We start from the raw sequence: 18,684 nt of genomic DNA on the forward strand, positions 1-18,684 counted from the left end.
CTGGTTCTAGAATCTCAGGGCAGTTTTCCTTGATAATTTCATGAAAGATGATGTCTAGGCTCTTTTTTAAATCATGGCTTTCAGGTAGTCCCATAATTTTTAAATTGTCTCTCCAGAATCTATTTTCTAGGTCAGTTGTTTTTCCAATGAGATATTTCACATTATCTTCCATTTTTTCATTTCTTTTGGTTTTGTTTTGTGATTTCTTGGTTTCTCATAAAGTCATTAGCCTCCATCTGTTCCATTCTAATTTTGAAAGAACTATTTTCTTCAGTGAGCTTTTGAACCTCCTTTTCCATTTGGCTAATTCTACTTTTTAAAGCATTCTTCTCCTCATTGGCTTTTTGGACCTCTTTTGCCAATTGATTTAGCCTATTTTTAAAGGTGATTTTCTTCAGCATTTTTTTGGGTCTTCTTTAGCAAGGTGTTGACCCACTCTTCATGCTTTTCTTACATCTCTCTCATTTCTCTTCCCAATTTTTCCTCCATCTCTCTTACTTGATTTTCAAAGTCCTTTTTGAGCTCTTCCATGACCTGAGATCATTGAATATTTGTTTGGGATGTTTGGGATACAGAAGTCTTGACTTTTATGTCTTTCCCTGATGGTAAGCATTGTTCTTCCTCATCTGAAAGGATGGGAGAAGATATCTGTTCACCAAGAAAGTAACCTTCTGTAATCTTATTTTTTTTCCCTTTTTTGGGCATTTTCCCAACCCGTTACTTGACTTTTTGGTCCTTTGTCAAGAGTAGGGTGTACTCTGGGAATCTAGAAGATCTCAGTTCCTCCAAGGTGGCACAATCAAGTGTGTACACTGGTCTGGGAGCAGGAAGAGATTTTTGTGCCCAGAATCTTAGCAGAGTTTCCTCTCCATAGCCACCTGGCCTCCAGTTCTGCCAAGCCAGCACTGGGGGCTGATTCAGTTAAGCTGTGGGGGCAGGGCCGCCATTCATTGTGAGATAAATGTCAGCTCCCTCAGGGCCTCTACATAGGTCTAAGGTAAGAGTCAGCTCCTCAGTGCCCCCAGGGTTTTTACGATCCAAAAATGGATGCAGGCTGCTATAGGTGCTGTTGTGGGAACTGCTGCCACCTGCCCAATGTGGCCTCTGTGGCTGCTGCCTGAGGCCAGAGCTATGGGAAGGCCCTTCTCCCTTCCCAGACAGCTGAAAAAACCCTGTCACTGACCTTTGGCACCTATGAGTTGAGGGATCTGCAAACCGGTGCTGCTGAGATTGGAGATTCTGTCCCCAAAGTGTCATCCTCCCAGAGCTGTGCCACCCTGTGTGGCCAAGGCTGGGCTTGGCTGGGCTCTGCATCAGGTGCAACAGATGTTTCCTGTCCGCCTTCCTGTCCTGGAAATCTCCTCCACTCTGTTGTTCTCCACCTCTGCTTCTCCAGAATTTGTTGAGAGTCCCTCTCTACAGGTATTTTATGGGCTGTGTGGGGAGAGTCCGCATATGTGTGTCTTTCTACTCCACCATCTTGGTTCCACCCCCCCCCCCCAATGGTCTTCTAAGGCAAAATGCCTTTCACATCCAGAGAAAGAACTATGGAATTCAATGGCAGAATACAGCAGATCATTTTCTTTTGTATTACATTTTGGTTTGTTTTATGACTTCTCCCATTCATTTTAATTCTTCTGTGCAACATGACTATGATGAAAATGTAAAAAAAAAAAAAAAAAAAAGAAATGCAAGCTTCATTAAAAGGTTGAATTAAAAAAAAAAAAAGAAAACAACACCTTAAAAACAGATTAACTCAAATGGCAAAAGAGATCCAAAAAGCCAATGAGGAGATGAATGCCTTAAAAAGCAGAATTGGCCAAATGGAAAAAGGAAGTCCAAAAGCTTACTGAAGAAAATAATTCCTTAAAGATTAGAATGGAGCACATGGAAGCTAATGACTTTATGGAAAATCAAGAAATTATAAAACAAAATCAAAGGAATGAAAAAATAGTAGACAATGTGAAATATCTCATTGGAAAAACAACTGAGCTGGAAAATAGATATAGGAGAGACAATTAAAAATTATTGGACTACCTGAAAGCCATGATGCAAAAAAGAGCATAGACATCATCTTTCAAGAAATTATCAAGGAAAACTGTCCTGATATTCTAGAACAAGTGGTTAAAATGGATATTGAAAGAATCCACAGATTACCTCTTAAAAGTGATTCCAAAAGGAAAACTCCTAGGAATATTATAACCAAATTAAAGCTCCCAAGTTAAGGAGAAAAGATTGCAAACAACCAGAAAGAAACAATTCAAGTATTGTGGAAACACAATCAGGATAATCCAAGATCTAGTAGCTTCTGCATTAAAGGTTTGAAGGGCCTGGAATATGATATTCCAGAAGTCAAAGGAGCTAGGATTAAAACCAAGAATCACCTACCCAGAAAAACTTGAGTATAGTACTTCAGGAGAAAAAATGTTCATTCAATGAAATGGAGGATTTTCAAGTATTCTTGATGAAAAGACCAGAGCTGAATAGAAAATCTGTCTTTCAAAAAAAGGAATCAAGAGAAGCATGAAAAGGTAAACAGGAAAGAGATTATAAGGGACTTACTAAAGTTGAACTATTTACGTTCCTACATGGAAAGATAATATTTGTAACACTTGAGACTTTTCTCAGTATTAGGGTACAGACAGAGGGCACAAGGTGAGGTTAAATATAAAGGGATGATATCTAAAAAAATAAAATTAAGGGGTGAGAGGAATATATTGGGAGGAGAAAGGGTGAAATAGAGTAAATTATCTCTCACATAAAAGAGGCAAGAAAAAGCTTTTTCAATGGAGGGGAAGAGGAGGTGAGAGGGAAAGAGTGAACCTTACTCTTATCAGATTTTGTTTAAGGAGGGAGTAACATGCACACTCAATTTGGTACAAAAATCTATCTTACACCATAGGAAAGTAGGGGAAGAGGGGATAAGCAAAGGGTAGGAAGATGATAGAAGGGAGGACAAATAGGAGGAGGGGGTAATTAGAAGTAAATACTTTTGAGGAGGGACAGGGTCAAAAAAGAGAATAGGATAAATGGGAGGCAGATAAGATAGAGGGAAAATATAGTCTTTCACATCATGACTGGTATGGAAGTGTTTTACATGACTACACATGTATAACCCATATTGAATTTCTTGCCTTCTCAATGGAGATGGCTGGGGAGGGAGGAAGGGAGAAAAGTTGGAACTCAAAGTTTTAAAAATGAATGTTAGAAATTGTTTTTACATGCAACTGGGAAATAAGACATACAAGCAATGGGGTATAGAAATCTATCCTGCCCTACAAGAAAGTAGAGGGGAAGGGGATGAGGGAAGGAAGAGGTGTGATAGAAGGGAGAGCAGATTGGGGGAAGGGGTAATTGAAATGCACACTGTCTTGGGCAGTGGGGAGAAATGGGGAGAAAATTTGGAACTCAAAATCTTGTAGAAGTGAATGTTGAAAACTAAAAATAAATTTTAAAAAAACAACAACAAACCAGCTTCAATAGACCCTAGCACCCCCTTAATCTATTGCCCTATATCCTTTCTACCTTACTTTCTCAGTCAAACTAGAAAAAGCTGTCTACACATACTTCCTTCTCTCACTGAAGACTTTGCAGCCTGTTCTGGCTTTTGAACTTTATCACCCAACTGAAATTGCTTTCTAAAGTTACCAGTGATCTTGAGTGGCATTTTTTTTGTTATGTTTTAAGTTCTAAATTATCTCCTTACCCCCACCACACTGGAGATCCCCATTTGACACAGATGTGTGTGCTTTGTAGTTGATTTGAATACTTATAATACTCAGAATAGCTTAGTCCTTCAATGAGTTGCAAATCTTGTTGTATGCTGCACTTGACATCACTGATAACCTTCTCCTCCTGGACACTGTCTCTTCTTTGGATTTTTGTGACACTGACTCTCCTTGTTCTCCTTTCTAACCTTTTCTTAGTCTCCTTTGCTGGAAGCTTGGTGGCATAGTGAAAATCTTTCCTGAGACACTAGTTGTAAGTTGTAAGATCCTGGGCAAGTCAATTTATCTACCTTGGTTTTCTCAACTATAAAATGGGGATAATAATAGTGCCTGTATCCCAGGATTGTTGTGAGGATCAAAGGAGATATTTTAGTGTTTAGCATTAGCAGGCACTTAATAGATGCTTGCTCATTTCCCCCTTTCTCTTCATCATCTATTTAACGCCTTTTAACTGTGAATATTACCCAAGGCTGTCCTGTCCTCTTCTCTCTCCACCCTTTCAGTATCTTTAGCTCTCATGGGTTTAATTACAGCTATGTGGATGACTCACAAATCTAAATAAGCAACTCACCTCTCCAGTGAGCTTCAGACCCCCATCATCAATTCTCTATTTACTATTTCAAACTGTATGTTCTAGAAGTATCCTACATGAAACGTATTCAAAACAGAACTCATTATCTGTTCCCTGCCTCCCTAAATCAAGTGTTCCAAATGTCCTTATTTTTGTTCAGGGAATCACCAATTTTCCAAACTCCTAGGTTTTTAACCTTGGCATTAACCTTGACTCTTCATTCTCCTTCACCCTACATATCTAATCAATTGCCAGTTGTGGCTTTCTACTTCCATAGTATTTTTCACATTTCCAGTCATGCAGTCACCACCTTAGTCTTGGCTTTTGTAACCTTTCACATGGATTATTGCAATGGTTTAATTAGTTTGACTTGTCTTAATCCATCCTCGACAGGGCTGCTGAAATGGTTTTCCTTAAGATTCATTCTGACCATGTCATTCTCTTACTCAATAAACTCTGGTGGTTGCCTATTGTTTCAACATTAAATATAAACTCCTTGGTTTAGCCTTTAAAACCTTTGACAATCTAGCCTTATTATACATTACTCCACACTACCCATACTCTCTGTTCCTTATAACACTGCATCTCCCTATCTCTGCAACTTTGCCCTGTTCCCCCATTCCTGGAATGTACTTCCCTCCACACCTCCAACACAGAGTTCCCCTCTCCCCAAGATGCAGCTTAACTATGACCTTCTAGATGAAACTTTTACTCATCTACTGACTATTAGTAACCTCCCTCCTAAACTATCTTGTATTTTACTTTGTGTTTATTCTTTTTAATACATGCATACATATATACATATGCATACACACACACACATACACACACATACATACACACATACATACATATATATATACATATATCTGTGGTCTCCTCTGTTTGAATCCAAATTCCTTGTTCTTTGTATTTATATCCTCAATGCCTGGCACTCAGTAGGCCCTTAATAAATGACTGTTTGTTTAATCTAAATAAAATGTTAATGCTGTAAAAGGGAAGACAACAGGAGCACAGTAAGGACTATTTCTTTGGAATGAGTTTCTTAAGGAAGCAAGTGAACTATCATGTGTGCAGTAAAGTGACACATTTTCAAGCCTGGAACTGCTGAAAACATTTATAAAGGCACCAACTCCATGACTGCAGTGCTGCCTCCAAAGCTGCTTCCTTTCTGAAATTTCACTGCCAGATCTGTGGATTGTTTCAAGGTACTCACCAACAAAACAGGACGAATGGATGACTTCCCCATTAATATTACTCCTCTTCAAATAGACTATGGTCCAACCACACTAATCTAATTATTATTCATGGCAAATTTATTACATCTTCCATTTCTGTCTCAACATTGGATGTCCCCTTGTGTCTGGAATGTTCATTCTCACCTTTTCTTAGTAGAATCCTTGATAAGACTCAGCTCAAATGCCACTTTCGATAGACGGCCCTTCCTGGTCTCCTATCTGTTGGAATCTTCCCTTCCCCTTGGGGTTACCTTCCATTCTTTCTGTATGAATTTTATATACCTATTTATAGTCATGTTATGTACCCCATTAGAATCCAAGAGGATACGGCCTCTTTTTGGCTTCCTTTGTATCCCCAATCATTTGCTATATCTGGCACATAAGAGCTTAATAGGTGGTCATTGATTAACTATTAAGTTATTTTCAAGGATTAAAAACTACTTGGGTCCTAGATGTCTTTCAAAAAGTATTCAAATTGATGCTTCTTAATCTGAATATGAGACTAACATAGTTTATACTCAAGGGGGGAAACTATCCCCAAATAATCATATTGCCACCTCATTTATAAGCACTGATAAATGAAGTTGAATTCAAAATTTCCCAGATAAATAATAACTTTCACTTTTAATACACAAAATCAGTCCAATAAAAGTTAGTAATTATCTTCCAGTTTATTAGGAACCTGATTTTATAACATATTTTTCTTCCAAAATAAAATCTTTCATTAAAAAAACCAAAAACCCAGAGATGACAAAGTTGACCCAGATTTTCTCAACTATGCTGGCTTGGAAGAAGGCTGTACTTACAGTTTTAAATGTAGAACTGTAGAGAAGGCTGCAAAAATTAATTCATTTTAAGATTGCATTTAAGATATAGTCTTCAAAAAGACCAATCTGATGTATCTTGTAAAATTCCAAAATTAGGATGATAAATCTTTCGAAAGGAACTTTGCCCTCTACAAACTGACAAAAGTCAGTAAAGAATGGTATTTCTTTCACCTATGGATAGAAATGTAAGGTTTTAGTTCAATACTAGATAAGACTTTTTTTTGGCAGACATTATTGGATCATTTCTAAGACAAAAATGGCATCCATAAGTTTGGGTGGTAGATAGAGAACAGTAAGGAAGAGGTATTGGACTAAGTTTCTTCTGAGTAGATTGGAAAGTCTATCCTAGTAAATAGGTCTTGGTATATAAGAAAAAAACAAGGTGAAAATTAATACAGCCACTACTCTTTTCCCAATTTGTGTGTACGTTCATGCCTCCTCATAGTGCCTGACTCAATAAAGGAATGACCACAATAAACACAAGAGTATGGCTTCTCTCCAGTATGAATATGTTGATGGCGCTGTAGTGATGATAATTGGGTAAAGGTCCCACTACACTCATCACAGTAGAAAGGATGCTCTCCTGAGTGTGTTTGTTGATGCCTTTTCAACCTGAGCAGTTGGATAAAGGCCATGCCACATTCCTGGCATATGTACGACTTTTCCCGCTGATGGATTACTTTGTGTTTGGAAAGCAGGTTTGATTTGTGAAACCCCTTACCACAAGTTGGACAGACATAAGGTTTGATTTCCTCCCCTCCTGGTTTTTGGTCATCTGGACTCTGATTATCTGGATCAGCCTCATGTTCATTTTGGTGATCTGCACACCAGGGGTTCTTCATAAAATGTTTTCCTAAAACCATGTTGGAGTGTTCAATCTTGTGAACATTTCGTAGATGTTGCCATATATCTGCTGTATGGATGAAGCCTTTGTCACATTCGGGACATTTATGTGGCCTATCACTAGAATAAATCAACTTGTGCACGCACAAATTAGCAGCACAAAAGAATTCTTTGCCACAGGTGGGGCAGCAATAGGAATGTTCAGTTATGTGGATCCATCATCTGTGTTCCTATAGTCTAGACAGAACCTGGAAATATGTGCCACACTTCTTACATTGGTAAGGGAAAGTTTCCCTGGAGATAGGCTCAAGGTCTTTATCAAATGTGTCAATGAGCATGATGTTTTCATCACCCTCATTAAGCTCTCCCTGAGCTTTTTCTGGGTTATCGGAGAAAGACAGTTCTAAGTCTTCACCCTCACACTGTAAGTCAAAATTAGTACTGGAGCTGACAAAAATCCCTGTGGTGTTTTCACACCATTTTTGGTTGCAGGTTTCATAAGTTTCCTCATCTTCACACTGCAGTTCCACTGGGAGTTCTTGCTTACATGAGGGTCCTGCAGAGTTGCAGGATGGCTGAGAGGGCAGAGAATTTTTTCTTGTTTTTGTAACTGAAGGTTGGATTTATGATTCACCCTCAGGCTTACATCATCGGAACGCTCTTCTCTGAATCCGAGATGTCACCTTCTGACTGCCAGCCCACCTCTACGTCCATTCTATGTTGCTGCTGGACTCAGAAGTTGTTCCTGGCTTTTCCTGGGAAGCCGCAGTGACTTACATTCTTACAGGCTGGAACTGGGGCATCTTTACTTCAGCTATCAGTTACTCTATGGAGAGAAAAGACTGAATAAACTTCAGACTGCAATTTAAAATTTAAAACCTTGATAATCTGACTCTACGGATGCAATCCCATTATTCTTCAGTGTGGACCCTTTGTACTCTAGGATGATTTTCTCACTGTCCTTTCCTGCCTTCACATCTTTGTACATGTTATACTTTTCTCCTCTTTTCTCTTTATTCCAACTATACCTGTCCTTAAGGATCTAGCTTATGTAAACCTCAACTACTCTCTATCCTACATTGAATTCTACCTTCGTCCCGCTGCATCTATTTCCTATATATCACTAATTTTGGCACTTAAAATACTTAGTATACTTCTTAAAAGGTTCATGTACACATATTTTCCCTGTCTTTCCAAACTAAGCTACTGGAAAGCAGGTATCATGCTCTGCAAGTCAAATGCACCTCCTCAGTGCACTACAGGCCCTACTATATAAATAGTAGATATTGCCATTCATGGAATAAGCATGACCATGCATGCAGTAGGCCCTATGTAAAATCACAAAAATGGAAGAGCAACATTTAAAGAATACAACTGAAAGTAACAATTTTGCTTTTAGTTTAAAATGAAACAGGTACAAGGATGAAAATATTCTACCTTTGAACTTATAATTATAGGAGCAGCAAGAAATACCCTGACTTCCAATTTCCTCTTCCAAAGCAAAAAAAGCTATTCCTGTTTTTATATTAATTTTGTTTTACTCTCATTATTTCTTCAGATTTCCAGTCCTATACTTCTCCAGTAGTCTTCACATTTCCTTTAATAATAATTTTCTCTCTCTAGATATTCCAGGTTCTCCATCCAAATTGATCTTTGCAAACAAATTCTCTGAGTATCGACAAACAGTCCTTCCAGATCTAGAAGGCTAAGCATCAGCAGCCTTTTCTCACATTTTTATTTAAAAGCATTCTGATTCTTCAGAGGCTCAAAAACATATTATTTTTAATTATATGCTAAAGTTATTCAATATACTCATTTATGACCTTTAACCCATCTGTTTTAAAGGCTATGACACCAAATAGATGCCTTGTACCCCCCCTCACTCCAGCCAGCTGTTGATCAGAGTCAATAGAAAGACTCCCTTAGAGGTTGACTCTTGGGCAAGAAAGCCTAGGAAAAAAGAGAGAATACGCATAAAGTTTGCTTCTACTCTCCAATTCTCCAGCTACCAAGGCAACCAAACACTATGTACTGGTGAAAGTGAGTGGGATAACGAAATATCATGGATACCATCAGTATCCATCTCGTTATCATGAGGATGAAATAGGTTCATGCATGTGAACATATGTGTGTGTATGTATGCATGTAAAAGTCCGTACTAGTGAATTTGGGGAGTGGGAGAAAGTTTAGCTCAAGTCAACTTGCTAGTAAAAAACAGTATACTACTCTCCTCTAGTGTACACAGTCATGTGGAGAAATTGTTTATAACATCACTGAGTCATATTAATTTAAGTTTGTTGAAATAACAACACTCTACTTTTTTCTTCTTCTCTCATTCATTCAGTCATTCAACAAAATACTTATTAAATGACCATCAGGGACAAAATACAGTGTTAGGAATGAGGGATGCATACATACATAATGTAACACACCTATGTATATGTGCCAAAGATTCTGCTCTCAAAGAGCTTACAACATAATTGGAGGATGGAGGACTTAACTCATTTAACCACAGATGCTTCAATTAATTAAATATGCTCTTCTCAGACACTCAAAATACTGGAGACACTAGTATATGAACTATAACCAGTAGGGTTTTCAAGTAACTCAAGTGTTCATGTTTTCAAATTCATATTTTAAAATATACTTGGGAAACTTATATAAATTGAGAATTTAAAGAATAGGGATTTTATATAATGATTTCTAACCTTTCTTTTTTTCACATTAGTGAATATATTTATCAGGCACTGGCATACGTTCTGGCATTCCTGTGAGTAGCAATCAATACCATTGATCTCAAAGGCAATACGCTGAGAGCAATTACAAAACAAAGCTAAACACTGTTAGACCAAGCCTATGTACCAAGGCCCAAGTCTGGATACTAAAGGAAACCGTGAATAATGTCCCTTATTTCCTGTCTCTCAAGCAATACTGAGAGAAGATGAATAACAATAATCAAATGAATATAACAATCAAACAATTAAATTTGTTAACTGAAATTAAGTTCCAAGAAAATCTGGGCAGTTAGGTGTTGCAGTGTATAGAGCATCAGGCTCTATTTCACCATCAGGAAGACCCGAGTTCAAATTTGCCTTCAGATAGCTGTGCGACCCTGTTTACCTCATTTTATTCATCCATAAAATGAGCTGGACAAGGAAGTGGCAAACCAGGCCAATATCTTTGCCAAGAAAACCCCAAATGGGGTCATGAAGACTCAGACACAACTGTAAGACTGAACAACTACAAACACATACCCTCAAATATACATCAGGAGTTTTCCTTAGTACTAAGATCATATTCTAGTCCCAAATGCCCTCACATCCCTTTTTGATAACGTTATATTTTTTTTTTTTTGGTCTCACATTTTTTATCCATATTCCTTTCTCTCTTATGGCTAGGTTAATATCACCTACCAAAATCCAACAAAACCTGGAGTCTACATGACAACTTAGATATTTGCAAATGAACTCTTTCAACAGAACATTTACCTTCCCACTTTCACAATATGAACGTCAATTAATTTTAAATAAGTAACTGTTTGATGAGTAGGATCCAGGACTTGAATTTTACCTTCAATTGCTTTGGACAACTTGTACTTATTGTCTATTTCCCAAAAGTTTAAAAAGACAAAGCTATGAAAGTACATAGTCTTACATGTCAAATTTCATTACAATTTCCACATAAGACTGTCATGCCCCAGATGATGGTCCACTTAATTTCAAGAAACACTCAAACAATCAAGGTCTTGGAAGTGATTATTCAGAAGTTAATTATTCAATTTGAATCTTCTAATATTCTAGTGGTTGCCTATTGTGGCAATTCTACTGTTCATTAGTACCTCATGTGGAGATGAGAGGAAAATGTTAAATTTAAATCAGCCATTTTAAAAAAATTTGTTGGAAGGTCTGATAAAAAAGAGAAGAGGTAGAAAAAAGTTAGAAGCTGTAGTTCAAAAGAGATAAAATAATTTGTTATTTATGATAACAGTGATAAGGAAGATTATACTATCTATTAGTTTTCTTGTTATTCCTCATTACTATGTATATAATTAAGAGATGGTTGCCTAACTACAACAAATAAGACAACTCCATAGCATTCATCAGCCTAGTGATGTCAAGCAACAGTCAATTCCACAAAATCCTTCCAAAAGTTCCTTATATTTGGTTGTAAAAAAATTTGACCTACTACATGGAGTTCCAGAAAAATGCTATGGTACATTCATTTCTAAATCATTGCTTAGCTTTTATCGAAATTAAAATAATGAGTCTGGCAAAGACATCTCCATCTCACCTTAAGGAAAATGATTTAATAAGTTCAACTCATTTCAAAGGCTATCTTCCCCAGAGGAAAATGAAGGTTCCCTTTTTGTGCCAGTTTGTATGAAGAAGTTATCTAAAACATCAACAAAAGAGACAGTGGTACAGTGGAAAGATCTCTGGGTGTAGAGTCAGAGGACCCATGAAATCCCAGCTCTGTCACTGTGACCTGGGACAGGTCACTTTACCCTTCTAGGACCTAGTTTCCTCACTGAGGTGGACTAGATCACCTCTAAGGCCTCTTCCAGTTATAAACATAGACTCTGATTACAAAACACTCCTGCTTCTAAAAACAGAAGATGGATATGCAACTAGAGAGTCAGAAGGCAAGTTTATGGGTCCTGATGTCTAATGAGAATCTCTATTCCACTTTAACAATGAAGACAAAAATTATTTTTGGCACTTGGAGTTTTTTTCAGTGAATAATTTCTATATCTAGGCCCTACTAATGGATGAAAATAAAATTCCCAAGTCTTAAGAAATTCTGATGATTTCTTAACAAAGTAATTTCAAATGTCCTTCAGAGGAAAAGCTGATGTAATAATGATTAATTACAGCATATTTAATGATAAATCTACTAATCCAATGGGCATTATAAGTAGAATCAGAGATTTTAAAATATATACAGGGTGACACAATTGTTTTTGTTTTTTACTTCAGAGTCCCATGAAATGAATGGACAAGTGAAATTCTGGTAGGAGACAACTTTCACAGGATGTAACCAACCAACCTTCAAGGCTTAATCTTTTCAGGACAGGTATTAAATCATCAGAAAAATAAATCTAAAAGTTATTCTTCAGGGAATCAGGGAATATTTTAGTGAGAGCATGAAGCTCACTTTCTGAGGTTGTTGTTATAGGAGATAACTGTCTCCTATAAACCATTTCTTGGTGCCACTAATAGAGATAGAATCTTAGGCTAGGGTGATGTTAAGTATGGTTCAACATGAAGATTTTTAAAGGTAATTTTTATACCATGAAACAGTAAGGTTGGATCTACTCAGGCAGTTTTATCTTCCATAAAGTTTACATCCTAAATTTTTTTTATGGAAAGGTCATTACTTAAATATTTAAGACACATTTAAGATACATAAAGAATTATCCCAATTTTGCCTTCAATTCAATCATGCTCCTGGTAGACATGGTGAGAAACACTGAGAATCATTTTGAGAAACATTCTTATCCTTCCATTTACACAGTGTTTCCTAGGAAGTCTCCCTAGAATAGAATGCATATGGCTTCCATTAATTAAAAATTTCTGAATAAACTATTCCCAATATTCCAAGTTTTGCTTAAATTTTGAAAGGTATGTTTGTTTTTTCCTGAGTAACTGCAATGATCTTTAAACATCAATTTTATTAGTTTAAAATGGAACCTTTTTTCTCCATTCTAATTCCCATCAATCACAAATAACCCAGAACATGTAACATCAAACCTACATCAAATCTTTAATTTCAGATGTGGTCGTTTTATATCTATACTGCACAAAGATCAAAACTAAGCTACTCTACATATTGTCCTCAGGGGTCTACACTTTCTGAGGCTTCTGGGTGTTAGAAGAATGGGTTAAAAGTAGTAAAACAGAAATAGGGCAGGGCAGGAATCACAAGAATGGTAGGAGGTCAAGAGAAAAGTCAAGCATAACTAATGCTGTCATTTCTCCACTATTTGTACATTTGCAGCACATATTAAAAACAATTTCTACCCTTTAGTAGTTGTCAGATTTTAGCTCACCGTTATTAGGATGGTATCCACCCTTTGATGTGTAGTCTAGAATGTGTTGTGACGAGTACCAGTACATCTCTTAAAGTAAAAATATTCCACTAGTTCCTCAAACTGTTGTCAAGTCTCCTGTGATATATAAAATTATGTAAGTGAGAATTATGAAGAAAACAACTTCTTTGCTTTATTTGGTTAGGAAATTTATTTTAAGGGCTGAGTTAATTACAAGGACAAAATTACAGGTCAAATGAGTACTGATATGGTCAAAAGAAAAAATGAGGAAGAAACAAGGGGCTTGGCTACTTTATAAACTATTATTATCAGACTACAAATAATAATTTCATTTTTTGAAAACCCGCTCCCTGTTAAGGTACTGTATTCCTAAGATAAGTAACTAACTGTATCACACAAATATGTTAGATTTATGTTGTTTCTTTTTTTGTTGTTGTTGTTTTGAGCTGTGCCTCCTGAGATGGACATATTTGAATCTAAAAATATATTATTTTTAAAAACCTCTGAATAACATAAGAACTATTTGAAAACCCACATAAACCAAATAACTGACATTTACAGACTTGGCCACATGTTTTATACAAATATTGTGAGTCACAACAACCCTTCAGGGTCTATTTTGTAGGTACTATTATCCCTATTTTAAAGAGGAAGAAACAGAGCCACTGACAAGCAATGTCACAATCTTGGAATCACAGATTTAGAACTGGTAGGAAATTCAGAGGTCTTTGAATTCAACTACCTTCACTTTTACGGAAGAGGAAATTAAGACTGAAGAATGAGGAATGATTTGCCCAATTACTCAGACATGAAGGAGAGGGAGGATTCAAACCCAAGGCCTGACTCCAAATTCTGTGCTCTTTCCTCTGCGCTGCTCTGCCTCTTTTATCACCATTATCATATTCATTATTATTATTCATATTTAACTAAAATAATGATGCAATATATACACACACAAATATGTATCTCACTTGTAATCAGAGTTTATTATATTAAGGCCCTCACAAGGATTCTGAACACCTCACCACTGAAAAAAACCATCTCTGTGACACCAATATTCTTCTGGTAATGCATTTTGGCTGTAAATCATGAAATACCATGATTTCGTAAAAATTAAAATGATAAACAAATAATTCAAATAATCCAAAATGCAACAGAAAGATGTACAGTGAGACTGCATTTTACTAACAAAAACTAGTATGCAAGGAGTGGTATAAAAGGCAAGAATAAGGATGTGGATGTCCAACAAGGAAGTGAGCTGTCACCTGAGCTGTGGAAAGAAGGCTCCACGTGGAATCAGAAGGCCAGAATTCAAATACTAGTTCTCTTCGCACTTACTAGTCACCAGTGTGACCAGACCTTGGCGAGTCACCTTCCCTTTCTGGGGCTCAGTCTCTTCACCTGTAAAACAACGAGGGCTGAATTAGATAACAAGCAAAGTCTCTTTTAGCCCTGAATCCTTGAACATATGCAAATGGACAAACAACCTGAGACACCTGCAGCCCTCCAAGATGTGAAGAACAAAAATGCCTCAAATGCACTGGATAGAGCTTCTTGTTGCTGTGTTCATCCTTTGTTGCCAAAGAAGACCATGCCATCAGAGAAATGATGACATGACTTGCACTTGACTTTGTTTTGAGTGAGAAAGGGCTGTGCAGGTCACCAGCCTCATTTCTCCTCCAGAGCCATCTGAGTCCAGTGACCGGATATTCATCAGGATGAGTGGAGATGACCCCGGAAGCACTGGGAGACCGTGAGCCCTTTAGGCCAAGCTCTTTGCAGGTACTCACTTAGAGTGAGGCAATGCCCATTCATTGAATAGACCTGTTTAAGAAGTAGCCAGGGCATGGCCCCTTTAATGAGGCAAAGAAAAAGAAAGACATTAGGCTGGGAGGGAAACAGCAACATTTACTACAGATAATCACCTTAAGACAGGAGGCTCCTATGCAGGACTTAAAAGAGCACATGAAGAAGAATCTTACAAGATGACATGACATAGAGGAGCTCCAATTTGTTTGAATATGTATACATACTAATAAAATCACAGATTTTTAAAAATATCAAAGAACCCATATTACAAAAGTATTTCACATTTCGTCATTCTCAAACTATGGTGTATCACTGACCTCTTACTGTATTGTATTTAATATTGTGAGCTTCAGAACAAAAGGCGGCGTGGGACAGCGAAACAAATAGGAAAGAGACAATCCTTGCTCTCAAGGAGCTCACAATCTAATTGGTTGAAACTACATATGCTAGAGTTTGATTGCAGGGAAGGAAGGCCTAAAAGCCATAAAGGTGCAGTGGTACAATGACTGGTAAGAGCAGGAATCCTCAAGGTACACCAGAAGATTGGATGACATTGCCTGGGTGCAGTGACAAGATAGAGGAGAAGGGTCCCATCTTACTGGCAGGATTGCCACTGATTGAGGCCTTGCTTATCCAAGTGGCTTGAGCTTAGCAAGGAGCATCTGCTCACTACTACTGGAAAGGGAGAGATAGGAAGGGGGCCCAAGGGGAATGATTAATTAATTAATTCAAGGGGAATGAGGATTCTGGGTTCTCTCTCCTATAGGGAGCAGCAGGGTGGGCAGTATCCAGCCACAAGGTAGTAATGGGAGCACTGGTGGGAAGGTTAAGGGGGTTTCTCCTCTAGGAGTTCTTACACCATATTATACTGGGAACGACTGATCATTAGAGAGATCAAGAATCATTATAGAACTTCTTTTTTTCATGATATTCCAGAATACTCAAAACACAGAGTGCCAATGTGGTCCTAACAGTTATAAAATGATTAAATAAATATTCACCATGTCAATGAGAGCTTGGGGACAAAGTGAAAGCCATTTGTTGAAATGCACTACAAACCTACCACTTCAAGGGGGAAAAGGGAAAAGTAAATCTCTTCCCATATTCCCATTAAAGTAAGAATCTGAAACACCTTTATAATGATAAGATTCAGTTAGAATAAACTGAGGAGGGAAGTGATGGCCAGAGAAATGTCTTTCTCAAGGTTACACACTGAATGAACAGCAGAGGCAAAATGCATATTCAGGTCCTTTACACCCAAATCCAGGGTGCCATGATTCCGAAGCACAGCTTTACCCAGCCAGTGCTGCTGGTGAGGACTAAGGCCGACCACTCCTCTGGTGGTGGAATCCCACTAGGGCTGCCAGGTACCATGTTAGCAGGTCCACACTGACTGCTTAGTGCAAATGCAAGAATTCAGAGGGCCTGAATACATCAACATCTGATCACCCGGATGGGCTCCTGGAAAACTTGGTCATCCCTGGCTTCACGGAACGGTGCAAATCTACCATGTAATGAGGCATGTGAGCAAAAGCACTCAGACCTTGCACCCCTCTGAGGAAGAAACTCTTTCCCTAGCGTCCAGAGTCACACCAGTCCCCAAACCTCTCAGCTGGCTACGCTGGCTTGCCAAGATGGGTCACCTCCTCTGCGCTATCCAGCAGACGGAAGCCGCATTATTTTCCAGGTCTCCTCTGGTGAATGAGTCCTTAACAAGCCTAAGGCAGCGTGAGCTCCCCTTGTGGTTCTGGTATCGCCAGACACAGGCTCCTGGAAGGCTTGGAGCCTGCTTGCCCGTGACCGACACCTCCCAGTCATGGGACAATGAAGTCAGTGACTCCATCTCTCGGGGCCTCAGTTTCCTCTCCCGACTCTCGTGTCAGACATAAAGACCTCGTGCTTTACAGTCTGTACCTGCCTGACCTCCCTAATATATTGAAGGTATCCCGGCGCCACGCTAACTCCCACGGGCCTCGGGGGGCCCCGGTTTGGGGGTGCGAGCACCCCGCGGCGCCCCACTCCTGCTTCCTGAACCGGACCCCTTCCTTCTCCCTCGGCCCCTGAATTCACCCATCCCAGGGGGAAGCCACCAAGGGGCCATCGCCCCCTACCCGGGGCTGCGCTCTGCCCGGCCGGACAGACGGGGCTTCAGGCCTTCATTCCCACCAGCCCCCTCCCACCCCAAACTCCCGGGGCCCCGGGCCGTGTCAGGTGGCAACGACGTGACGTCAGTGCCCGCGGAGGGCTGGGAGGATTTGAACCCGGGCTCTCCAGACTCGGGCTCTCTGCAGTGGGGAGCTCGATGGAATTCCGCGCCCTCATTCCCTCTGGCCTCGCGTCCTCCGTCCCGCCGCTCTACCCCTGGGGGCGTGTGGGGGGGTGGGGCAGGTCTCGGAGGGGGCCACGGTCCTCAGTGGAGCTGCCCAGTCTGGGGCTGGGGGACCCGAGAGTGACGGAGGGAGGATCGCTGCTCCCAGGCGGCGGCTCCGCCCGTCTCCTCCTCCTGCTCCGCCTCCTGCTCCGCCTCCCTCCCTGCTCCTTTCCCACAGGCCGCGTAGCTCTTCTCCGGAGGAGGGCGGAGGCGGCGAGCCTAGGCCCCCTCCCAGGCCGCCATCTTCCACCCCCGACCTTGGAGGAAGAAATAAACCGAGTCCCACCCCCGGCCCTGACAGACAAGCCCTCCAGCCAACCGAAAGCCAGCTTCCGCCTTCTCCCCGCCCACCTCAGCTCTCACCCGCCCCAGTCGACTAAGGGCCCTTAACTCTTACCCCGCCCCCCAGTCATTCAACCGTGAAAGCCACGCCTCTGGGCCCGCCCCTGAAATGCCCCGCCTCCTGTGCCTGACTCAGCCTTACAGCAATCCAATAACAAGGCCCCTCTTCTGGAGGGTGGGCCTCCTGCCAGCAGGCTCCGCCTCTTCTGGGAGGTAGCTCCGCCCCCTCAGCAATCTAATACTAATCTGTATTAAATGCTCCGCCTCCGGGCTCTCCACACTACAGAATTAAAGCCTCCACCTCTTGTGGGTAGCTCCGCCATCACGAAAATTTAGCAATAAAGGGTCGGCTTCTTATGGGCGGCCGTCACGCCGAAATTCAGTCATAAAAAGGCCTGAAGTGGACCTCCTAATTCAACCATTAAGCCACGCCCATGGGCGTGCCTCTTGGGACTCACCTTCCCTGTGGGTTATTCAGAAATAAAGGCCCTTCCTGTCGCAGGTGACCCCGCCCCCTCAGTAATTTAGCCGTAGACTTCTCCTCTGCCCCGCCTCTGCACACGGAGCATAGCCCCGCCCCCTCGGTAATTTAGCCATAGACTTCTCCTCTGCCCCGCCTCCGCACACGGAGGATAGCCCCGCCCCCTCGGTAATTTAGCCATAAACTTCTCCTCTGCCCCGCCTCCGCACACGGAGGATAGCCCCGCCCCCTCGGTAATTTAGCCATAGACTTCTCCTCTGCCCCGCCTCCGCACGCGGAGGATAGCCCCGCCCCCTCGGTAATTTAGCCATAAACTTCTCCTCTGCCCCGCCTCCGCACACGGAGGATAGCCCCGCCCCCTCGGTAATTTAGCCATAGACTTCGCCTCGCACAAGGTGGGAGAGTTTGTAGGTAAATCTGCGGAT

The 18,684-nt window shown here is 40.4% G+C and overlaps 1 long non-coding RNA gene across 3 annotated transcripts; it reads right to left on the reverse strand.

Moving 5' to 3' along the window:
* Nucleotides 1-6,183: 6,183 nt before the first annotated feature.
* LOC140529659 (uncharacterized) lies at nucleotides 6,184-18,307 on the reverse strand. Of its 3 annotated transcripts, none has more exons than XR_011975635.1 (4): nucleotides 18,237-18,307; nucleotides 14,522-14,657; nucleotides 13,257-13,373; nucleotides 6,184-8,033 (listed from the first exon to the last, which is right to left on the reverse strand). It is a non-coding gene; the product is annotated as an uncharacterized lncRNA (long non-coding RNA). The 3 variants fall into 3 exon arrangements; XR_011975634.1 differs by lacking the exon at nucleotides 18,237-18,307 and adding an exon at nucleotides 14,744-17,700; XR_011975633.1 differs by lacking the exon at nucleotides 18,237-18,307 and having other exon boundaries at nucleotides 14,522-17,698.
* Between the last annotated feature and the right edge of the window lie 377 nt (nucleotides 18,308-18,684).

This window comes from Notamacropus eugenii, chromosome 2, assembly GCF_028372415.1.
Source record: "Notamacropus eugenii isolate mMacEug1 chromosome 2, mMacEug1.pri_v2, whole genome shotgun sequence".
Classification (NCBI taxonomy): domain Eukaryota; kingdom Metazoa; phylum Chordata; class Mammalia; order Diprotodontia; family Macropodidae; genus Notamacropus; species Notamacropus eugenii.